The sequence below is a fragment of the Canis lupus genome, chromosome 11 (assembly GCF_003254725.2).
Source record: "Canis lupus dingo isolate Sandy chromosome 11, ASM325472v2, whole genome shotgun sequence".
Classification (NCBI taxonomy): domain Eukaryota; kingdom Metazoa; phylum Chordata; class Mammalia; order Carnivora; family Canidae; genus Canis; species Canis lupus.
Window position 1 is genome coordinate 60,511 of NC_064253.1, and position 10,591 is coordinate 71,101.

General features: G+C 44.1%; 1 long non-coding RNA gene across 1 annotated transcript; it reads left to right on the top strand.

Moving 5' to 3' along the window:
- Window positions 1–2,053: 2,053 nt before the first annotated feature.
- On the top strand, window positions 2,054–6,717 carry LOC125756024 (uncharacterized). The gene is made up of 3 exons (XR_007413869.1): window positions 2,054–3,785; window positions 5,229–5,291; window positions 6,524–6,717. It is a non-coding gene; the product is annotated as an uncharacterized LOC125756024 (long non-coding RNA).
- The last annotated feature ends 3,874 nt before the right edge of the window (window positions 6,718–10,591 follow it).

Here is a 10,591-nt window from a genome sequence, read left to right on the forward strand (position 1 = left end):
ACTGAGGGTCAGCATGGGTGGGAGGGGACAGGAGGTCAGTCCAGGTGGGGAGGGGTCATGGGGGTGTTGTGCCCAAGATGGCGAATCCAAGAAACCACTAAGGAGCCGACACTGATGCAAACACACGAGGGTTGTTTTACAAACTCGAGCATGGGTTCAAGTATAGGCCACACAGTGGAACAGGGACTTGGACCCCCAGGAGGGTTTTAGCTTAGTTTTAAGGGCTGGTCTCAGGGACCTCCAGAAGGGCTGGAGCAATTCCTCAAGTTCTGTTTACATTTTGATGTGGGGGCTTCAAGGGCATTGAGCTCTCTTCTCATTCTAATTGGGGTTTCCAGCCCTTTGCTTAGGCTCAGTTTTTATTCTATTGTGGGGCTTTCTAAGACAAGCTGTAAACTTTGTTTTTTTACAGTAACTGAAATAATGCAAATTTCAGCTCTTCTTCACAGGGGCCTGGGATTGCTGGATGTGTGCTAATACTGAACTTAAAGTAGAATGGCTGTAATGTTCTCGGCCTCCATGCATCCCGTCCCGTCCTATCTAGCTCTTTCCCCTTCCCTGGAGCTCCTAAGAGAGCAATTGCAAATGACCTCAGCTTGGCAGCCTGTGTTGGGAGACAGGCCCAGGGATTTGGGATCAGAAGACCTGGGGCATGGGCGTCCCAGATGTGCAGTGGGATTCCATGCTGCAGACTCTTATTCCCTAAGGCTATCTTGACAACTGACTTTGTACATAGAAAAGCTGTCCTTTATCTTTAAAAGATGAGGAGCGAGTCAAAGTTATTTTTCTCTGCCCATCTAATTGCTCAGATTCCAATCTGAGACGTATTTCCTGTTACTAAGAATAATTTACTATCCGTAGTACTATGGTTAAAATATTCTGACACAAGTAATTCAAAGGGATGAGGGTTTCTCATCTCTTTATTCACAGCTCAGTCACTCATCAAGAAATGAGTCAATTCTCAAAATAAATCTTATTTATTAGGAAAAAACAAAGATTTATAGGGAATTTAGGGAATTTATAGGGAAATTGAGAAGATAGTACAGAGCATTCGCATGCATTGGCACTCAATTTCTCCAATTATTGATATCTTATATTAGTACGGTACAAATATGAGCTAATGAATCAATATTAAAATATTCGCATTAACCAAAGACCATACTTTATTCAGATTTCCTTAGCTTTTGCTAAGTTACCATCCCTCATATCACATTCCATTTGTCCTCCTGTTTTCTTAGGCTCCTCTGGATTGTAACAGACTTTCAGCCTTTCCTTGTTGTTGTTGATGTGGAACACTTTGAGAAGTAGAGTATTTTGTAAAATTTCCCTCAGTTGGGACATGTCTGTTGTTTATCTCATGACTGAACTGTTTTTGTGGATTATATACAGAGATATACTGCCATTTTCATTATATCATATAAAGGATAGATACTATCAACATGATTTATCAGTCTTGGTATCGATCTGATCATCTTGCTGAGGTAGTGTTTGTCAGCTTTCTCCGTAGTAAAGTGATTCTTTTATTATTATTATTATTATTATTATTATATTATCATTAATATTTTAGGTTTTTCATAATATATTTTGCAGAAGGAAGTTACTATGTGTTTTCCACACGTAAAAGTGGGAAGCTATGCTCATGAAGTTGAGTGTGGTATGTCTGCACGAATTGTTTGAAATTCTTCTACATGGGAGATTTCTCTTCCTTCTGAGTTTCTTTGTTTCTTTTTCAAAGATGTTATTTATTTATATGAGAGAGAGAGAGAGGAGAAAAAGCATGAGCAAGAGGGGCAGAGGGAGAGGGAGAAGCAGGTTCCCTGCTAAACAGGGAGCCTGCCTTGGGACCTGGATCATGATCTGAGCCTAAGTCAGAAGCTTAACTGACTGAGCCACCCAGGTGCCACTCCTTTCTTTCTTTCTTTCTTTCTTTCTTTCTTTCTTTCTTTCTTTCTTTCTTTCATCTTTCTTTCTTTCTTTCATTCTTTCTATTTCTTTCTTCTTTATTTATTTCTTTCTTTTATTTTAATAATAATTTTATTTTTATTGGTGTTCAATTTGCCAGCATACAGAATAACACCCAGTGCTCATCCCGTCAAGTGTCCCCCTCAGTGCCCATCACCCATTCACCCCCACCACCCGCCCTCTTCCCCTTCCATCACCCCTAATTCATTTCCCTGAGTTAGGAGTCTTTTTTTTTATTTTATTTATGATAGTCACACACACACAGAGAGAGAAAGAGAGGCAGAGACATAGGCAGAGGGAGAAGCAGGCTCCATGCATCGGCAACCCAATGTGGGATTTGATCCCGGGTCTCCAGGATCGCACCCTGGGCCAAAGGCAGGCGCTAAACCGCTGTGCCACCCAGGGATCCCCTGAGTTAGGAGTCTTTATGTTCTGTCTCCCTTTCTGATATTTCCCGCAGATTTCTTCTCTGTTCCCTTATATTCCCTTTCACTATTATCTATATTCCCCAAATTAATGAGAACATACAATGTTTGTCCTTCTCTGATTGACTTACTTCACTCAGCATAATACCTTCCAGTTCCATTCACGTTGAAGCAAATGGTGGGTATTTGTCATTTCTAATGGCTGAGCAAGGCCCATCTGTTCTCTCTCTTCATCTTCTGAGTCTCCTAAGATATGAATGTTATTTTTTAATAAGTGGCTGACTTCCCTACGTCTGTCTCTGTGGTCCATAACCTTTCTTGTTTTTATGGCTTCCACGTGGGACTGCATCTCAGTTATAGCATTTTTAACGTTGGCCTGACTAGATTTTAGTTGTTTTACTTCTACAGTAAGGGATTCTCTAGTTTTCTTCTGTGCTCTTTATCCAGCCCAGCTGCTATCTTTATAATCATTGTTTTAAACTGTAGTTAGACATCATATATGTGTATTGATGGACTTCCTGGCTGTGAGTACTATCTCATGTTATTTTATGGAGGTGAATTTCTCCATCTCATTACCTTTTCCAGAAAAGAAAGAGGGAAGAAAAAGAAAAACCAAGGAAAACAATAACAACTGCTCTCCAAAAAAAACACCAGATTATTTTGGCCTGCATTTCAAAAGATTCTAAACCCCAAATATGAAACACAATTAAAGTACCATGAAGTAAAATTAAGAAATATATAAGGTAAAAAAAAGAAAGAAAGAAATATATAAGGTACATACATAAAATTAAAATAAGTCAATTAATAAAAAAATCAAGGAAAATAAATGACAATAAAGCACAAAGTACAAAGGAAGCTATATCCTACTTTCCAGGCAGAGCTGAATCTATGCATCCTCTGTGGTCCGACAAATTGGTGGCAGTGAGTGGTCTGTGCAGGGTCTGGGGATGGGCTCTGGCGCTGATTATCAGGTGCACATCTGTGTGGTAGATGCACCTGCGGGGTCAGAGGTGGGGTGGGCATCAGCACCTCTGGCCTCCAGTGAGCGGCACAGTGCTGCTCCTTGAGACCCCCCCTGATTGGCCGGATGCGGGTGGGGTCTCTGGGTCCTCTGGCTCTGGGGCTGAGCATCCTGCCCCCCAGTCTGCATGGGCCTCCACAGAAGAGCTCCCAAGCCCCTGGGTCTCCGCCGATTCTCTCAGAACCCTGCATTTACTCTACCTGCGTCTGAGCTTCTTTTGGCTTTGTTTTTTTATCTCAGAGTGTTGTGCCCAAGATTGTGAATCCGAGAAACCACCGAGAAGCCGACACTGATGCAAACACATGAGGGTTTATTTACAAGCTAGAGCTTGTGTGCAAGTATACCGGACAGAGTGGAGCAGGGACTTGGACCCCGAGGTGGGTTTTAGCTTAGTTTTAAGGGCTGGTCTCAGGGACCTCCAGAAGGGGTGGAGCAATTCCTCAAGTTCTGTTTACATTTTGATATGGGACATTCAAGGGCATTGAGCTCTGTTCTCATTCTAATAGAGGCTTCCTGTCCTTGGCCTTGACTCAGTTTTGTTTCTATTGTGGGGCTTTCTAGGACATTAAGCTGTAAACTTTTGCTTTTTCCGGTAACTGAAGTAATGTTAATTTCAGCTGTTCTTCACAGGGACCTGGGATGGCTGGACTTGTGCTAACACTGAATTTAAATTGGAATGGCCTTAATTTTCTAGGCCTCCATGCTTCCAGTAACATCCTATCTAGCTCCTTCCCCCTTCCCCAGAGCTCCTAAGAGAGCAATTGCAAATGACCTCAGCGTGGCAGCCTGTGTTGGGGGACAGGCCCAGGGATTTCGAATCAGGAAGACCTGGGGCACGGGCTTCCCAGATGTGCAGGGGGATTCGATGCTGCAGACTCTTATTCCCTAAGGCTATCTTGACAATAGACTTTGTACATAAAAAAGCTCTCCTTTGTCTTTAAAAGATGAAGAGCGAGTCAAAGCATTTTTTCTCTGCCCATCTGATTGCTCAGATTCCAATCTGAGACATATTTCCTGTTAATAAGGATAATTTACTATCCGTGGTACTATGGTCAAAATATTCTGACACAAGTAATTCAGAGGGATGAGGGTTTCTCATCTCTTTCTTCACAGCTCAGTCACTCATCAGGAAATGCATCTTTATCGATTTGGAAAGAACTGAGAGACATTATTACCAATGGTCCTATTATTTATGTGAAGGATCCTTCCCTGAGATTCTTCCCCTGTTTCAACTGACACTGAAACACTTTGAACTCTTTGGAAGTCAAATGTCAAGGAAATAAATGTTATGCATTGCTAATTTTAAATGCACTTGCAATATGGTGTCTATTATACTAGAAGTATTTTTATCTGATTTTTGCTATTTATTATCCTTTCCTGCTTTTCAGGTTGAGGAGGCATTATACGTGTTCTTAAGTGTTTTTCTTTCCTTTGATCTAAAATTCTTAATTGTTTCCATCAAAGGAACTCTTTAAGAATAAGGAAAAAGTTAATTCAACGATTCTTAAAATGTCTTCACACTTGGAGCCTGGTTCATTTAAGTCAATTTTCAAAATAAATCTTATTTATTAGGAAAAAAACAAAGATTTATAGGGAAACTGAGAAGATAGTACAGAGCATTCGCATGCACTTGCACTCAATTTCTCCAATTATTGATATCTTATATTAGTACGGTACAAATATGAGCTAATGAATCAATATTAAAAAATTAGCATTAAACAAAGACAAAAAAAAACAAAGACCATAGTTTATTCAGATTTCCTTAGTTTTTGCTAAGTTACCAATCCTCAAATCACATTCCATTTGTCCTCTTTCCTTAGGCTCATCTGGATTGTGACAGTCTTTCAGCCTTTTCTTGTTGTTGAACTGGAACACTTTGACAAGTAGAGTATTTTGTAAAATTTCCCTCAGTTGGGACATGTCTGTTGTTTATCTCATGACTGAACTGTTTTTGTGGATTATATACAGAGATATACTGCCATTTTCATTATATCATATAAAGGATAGATACTATCAACATGATTTATCAGTCTTGGTATCGATCTGATCATCTTGCTGAAGTAGTGTTTGTCAGCTTTCTCAGTAGTAAACTGATCTTTATTATTATTATTAATTATTATTATTATATTATCATTATTATTTTAAGGTTTTCATATTATATTTTGTAGATGGAAGTTACTATGTGTATTCCACACTTAAGAGTGGGAAGCTATGCTCATGAACTTGAGGGTGGAATGTCTTCACAAATTGTTTGAAATTATTCTACATGGGCAATTTCTCTTCCTTGTGGATTTGTTTGTTTGTTTCTTTTTCAAAGATGTTATTTATTTGAGAGAGAGAGTAGAGATAAAGCATGAGTGAGAGGGGAAGAGGGAGAGGGAGAAGCAGGTTCTCTGTTGAACAGGGAGCCTGCCTTGGGACCTGGATCATGATCTGAGCCTAAGGCAGAAGCTTAACTGACAGAGCCACACAGGTGCCACTCTTCCTTCCTTCCTTCCTTCCTTCCTTCCTTCCTTCCTTCCTTCCTTCCTTCCTTCTTTCTTTCTTTCTTTCTTTTCTTTCTTTCTTTTCTTTCTTTTCAATACAGCAACATCTGAGGAATTCTTCCCTCAGATGGGAGCTACATACTAACTTCCAAACCTGAGAACCTACCTGAAAGCTCACTCTCGGGAACTTCCCTCTCGGAGTTGTGTCTCCAGGTGCAGTAAACCGGTATTCATGGAACATCCTGAATTACAATGCTGCCACGTTCTCATGCCCATCAGAACGCAGTTAGTAGAAAGCTGGCCTCCAGGCATGCCTCCTTTGAAAGCTGAGCTCAGGGCAGGAGCCTCCCACATCCTGCCTGCCCGTAGTCGTAGCTGCTAACATCCTTATATTAGGTGTTCGGAGAGGTTGGAGAAATGCAGTGGAAGTGTCAGGACTGTACTCATATGTATCTGAGTTCAATAGAGCGATTTCCAATATCCATGTTCAATTAGAGTGTAGCTCCTGTATACCTCGTCTCGATTAGTGTCTAGCAGACATTGGCCTGCAAAGCAAACACACTTCTGCGAGTTCAACTTATGGCCTGTACCTCCCCCATCCTGACTGCCTGTATGTTCCACGTCCACAGCATTTCGTTGTATCCGGGACAGTAGCGGAGTGAAAACCACGTGTCTCCCTTGTCAATTTTGTGCGTAGCAGACAGCTGCCATCAAGGCATGCACGCTCCTTTGGATTGAGCTTATGGCTTGTACTTCCACATGCTGACGGCCTGTATGCTTCACTTCCAAAGGATTTCGTCCAATACGGGACGCAAGTTTTGCGAGAGGCAAGTGTCTCTTAGTTCCATCCAGCGACTTCTGAGGAATTCCTCCCTCAGAGGGGTGCTACATACTAACTTCCAAACCTGAGTACCTAGCTGAAAGCTCTCTCTCTGCGGAATTTCCTTCTGCGAGATGAGCTTACACGCAGTCCTTCCCAGTTCCACACTGCCTGCAGATGCAGTTATGAACATCCTCACTAGACAGGTTTTCAGAAGCTCATGGGACACAAGGGCCAGCTGCAGGCTTCAAGGTTGTGTCTCCAGGTGCAGTAAAGCGGTATTCATTGTAAGCGTACCTCCTTACAATGCTGTCACGTTCTCATGGCCATCAGAACGAGCTAGTAGAAAGCTGGCTTCTAGGCATGCTTACTTTTGAGAGCTAAGCTCAGGTCAGGACCCTCCCTCATCCTTCAGCCTATAGACGTAACTGCTAATATGCTTATGTTAGGTGCTGGGAGAGGGCGGCGAAATGCTTGTGGAAGTGTCAGGCCTGTACTCACGATTATCTGAGTTGAATACAGCGATTTCACACGGGCTTCTTCAAAGAGTGTAGCCAGTTTCTAACTCCCATGTACAACTGGGTAGCAGACATCTGCCTCCCAGGCGTACACACTTTTGAGAGTTGAGCTTATGGCCTGTATTTCTCACATCCTGCCTGCAGGTACCCTTCGCTGCAAACAGGCCTAGGCTCGAGGCGTGACGGAATTGTTGTGAGAGGTAAGTGGAAAGTCCTGGCACACAAGACTAGTGCCTCCAAGCAAAATCCAGCGATTTATTAGTAATTCCTGTCTTAGACAGGGGCTACCTACTTAGTTCAATACGTGAGAAGCTGGCTGAACCCTGAGTCCAAAAGCATCTCTCTTCCAAGAGTTGAGTTCACACCCAGTCCCTCACAGTTCCACACTGCCTGCAGAATGAGTTTTGAACATCTTCACCTGAAACGTTTGTCAGAAGCTTATGAGACGCGGGATCCCTGGGTGGCGCAGCGGTTTGGCGCCTGCCTTTGGCCCAGGGCGCGATCCTGGAGACCTGGGCTCGAATCCCACATCAGGCTCCTGGTGCATGGAGCCTGCTTCTCCCTCTGCCTATGTCTCTGCCTCTCTCTCTCTGTGACTATCATAAAAAATTAAAAAAAAAAAAAAAAAAAAAGCTTATGAAATGCAAGTGGAATAATGCAGGCCTGGAAGGTATCTCCAGGTGCAGGAGAGTGGTATTCTTCGAACCTCCTGTGTTAGAAGACTGCTATGGTCTCACGGCCATTAGAACGAAGCTAGTGGAAAACTGGCTTCTAGCCTTGCTCACTTGTGAGATCTGAGCTCAGGGCAGGACCCTCCCGAATCCTGGCTGCCCATAGTCATAGCTGCTAACATCCTTAAGTGAGGTGCTGGGAGAGTTTGTAGAAATGCCAGTGGAAGTGTAAGGACTCTACTCACGTGTATCTGAGTTCAATACAGGGATTGCCAACATCCTTGTTCAATTAGAGTGTAGCTTGGGTATACCTCGCCTCGATAAGTGTCTAGCAGACATCGGCCTGCAAAGCATACACACTTCTGAGAGTTGAGCTTATGGCCTGTACCTCCCCCATCCTGATTGCATGGACGTTCCACTTCTACAGCATTTCGGTGTATGCAGGGAGAGGAGCGGAGTGAGAACCAAGTGTCTGCCTTGTCAATTTCAGCCTAGCGGACAGCTGCCTCCCAGGCATGCACACTCCTTTGGATTGAGCTTAGGACTTGAACCTCCCACAGGTTGACCACCTGTACGCTATGCTTCTAAAGGATTTCGTTCGATACAGGATGCAAGATTTGTGAGAGGCAAGTGTCTCTTAGCTCCATCCAGCGAATTCTGAGGAATTCCTCCCTCAGATGGGATCTCCATACTAACTTCGAAACCTGAGTACCTAGTTGAAAGCTGTCTCTCTGGGGAACTTCCTTCTGTGAGGTGAGTCGACACGGGGTCCTTCCCAGTTCCACACTGCCTGCACATGGAGTTACAAACATCCTCACTAGACATGTTTGTCAGAAGCTCATGGGATGCAAGGGCCAGCTGCAGGCTTCAATGGTTGTGTCTCCAGGTGCAGTAGAGCAGTATTCATGGAACGTCCTGCCTTACACTGCTGCTACGTTCTCACAGCCATCCGAACGAGCTAGTAAAAAGCTGGCTTCTAGGCATGCTTCCTTCTGAGAGCTGAGCTCATGGAAGGACCCTCCCACATCCTGCCTGCCCATACACGTACCTGCTAATATGCTTATGTTAGGTGCTGGGAGAGGTCGGTCAAATGCATGTGGAAGTTTCAGGCCCGTACTCCTGATTATCTGAATTGAATACAGCGATTTCAAATGGCCTTCTTCAAAGAGTGTAGCTAGTTTCTAACTCCCATGGACGAGTGGGTAGCAGACATCTGCCTCCCAGGTGTACACACCTTTGAGAGTTGAGCTTATGGCCTGTATTTCCCACATCCTGCCTGCAGGTACACTTCGCTGCTAAAAGGCCTAGGCTCGATGCATGACTGAAGTGTTGTGAGAGGTAAGTGGAAAATCCCGGCACACAAGACTAGTGCCTCCAAGCTCAATCCAGCGACTTCCTAGTAATTCCTGTCTTAGACAGGTGCTACATACTAATTTCCATACGAGAGAAGCTAGCTGAAACCCGAGTCCAAAAGTGTCTCTCTTCTGAGAGTTGAGCTCACACCCAGACCCTCACAGTTCCACACTGCCTGCAGAATGAGTTTTGAGCATCTTCACCAGAGCCGTTTGTCAGAAGCTTGTGAGACGCAAGTGGAATAATGCAGGCCTGGAAGGTGTCTCAAGGTGCAGTAGAGTGGTAATCTTGGAACCTCCTGAATTAGAATACTGCTACATTCTCACTTCCATAAGAACGCAGCTAGTTGAAAGCTGACTTCTAGGCATGCTTCTTTGTACGAGCTGAGGTCAGGGCAGGACCGTCCCGCATCCTGACTGCCTGTAGACATAAGTCCTAGCATCTTTATGTTAGGTGCTGGAAGAGGTTGTGTGAAAAGCATGTGGAAGTGACAGGCATGACTCACGTATATCTGAGTTAAATGCAGTGATTGCCAACGTCCTTATTTAATTAGAGTTTACCTCGGTTCTCCTCCCATCAATAAGTGTCTAGCAGACATCGGCCTGTAAAGCATACACACTTCTAAGACTTGAAATTATGCCCTGTACCTCCCACATGCTGACTGCAGGTACACTTTGCTTCTATCAGGCCTAGGCTTGAATCGTGACAGAGGGTTGTGAGAGGTTAGTGCAAGGTGCCGGCCCACAAGCCTAGTGTCTCCAAGCCCAATCCAGAGATATGTGAGGAACTGCACTCTACAATTGGTGCTACATAGTAAGTCCCATACATGAGAAGCTAGTGAAATGCAGTGTCCAAAGGGTACTTTCTTCTGAGACTTGAGCTCACCTCCAGTCCCTCACAGTTCCACATGGCCTTCAGATGAAATTTCGAACATCTTCACTAGACGTGTTGGTCAGAAGCTCATAGGACAAAAGGAGCTAGCTGCAGGCTTCAATGTTTGTGTCTCTAGGTGCAGTAGAGCAGTATACATGGAACCTCCTGACTTACAATGTAGCTACATTCTCACGGCCATATGAACGCAGCTAGTGGAAAGGTGCATTTGAGGCATGCTGCTGAGGATCAGAGTCACCCATTCCAGGTGAGGCCCAGGTGGGGCCAGAGTCACCTGGTACAGAAGAGGCCAAAGTGAGGACAAGAGTTACCAGGTCCAGGTGAGGCCAACCTGCATGCCATGCAGAGGAACCATGTCCCGATGATGCCCAGGTAGGGACCAGAGTCACCAAGTCTAGATGAGGCCCAGATGGGGAGCATATTCACTAGGTCCAGGTGAGGCCC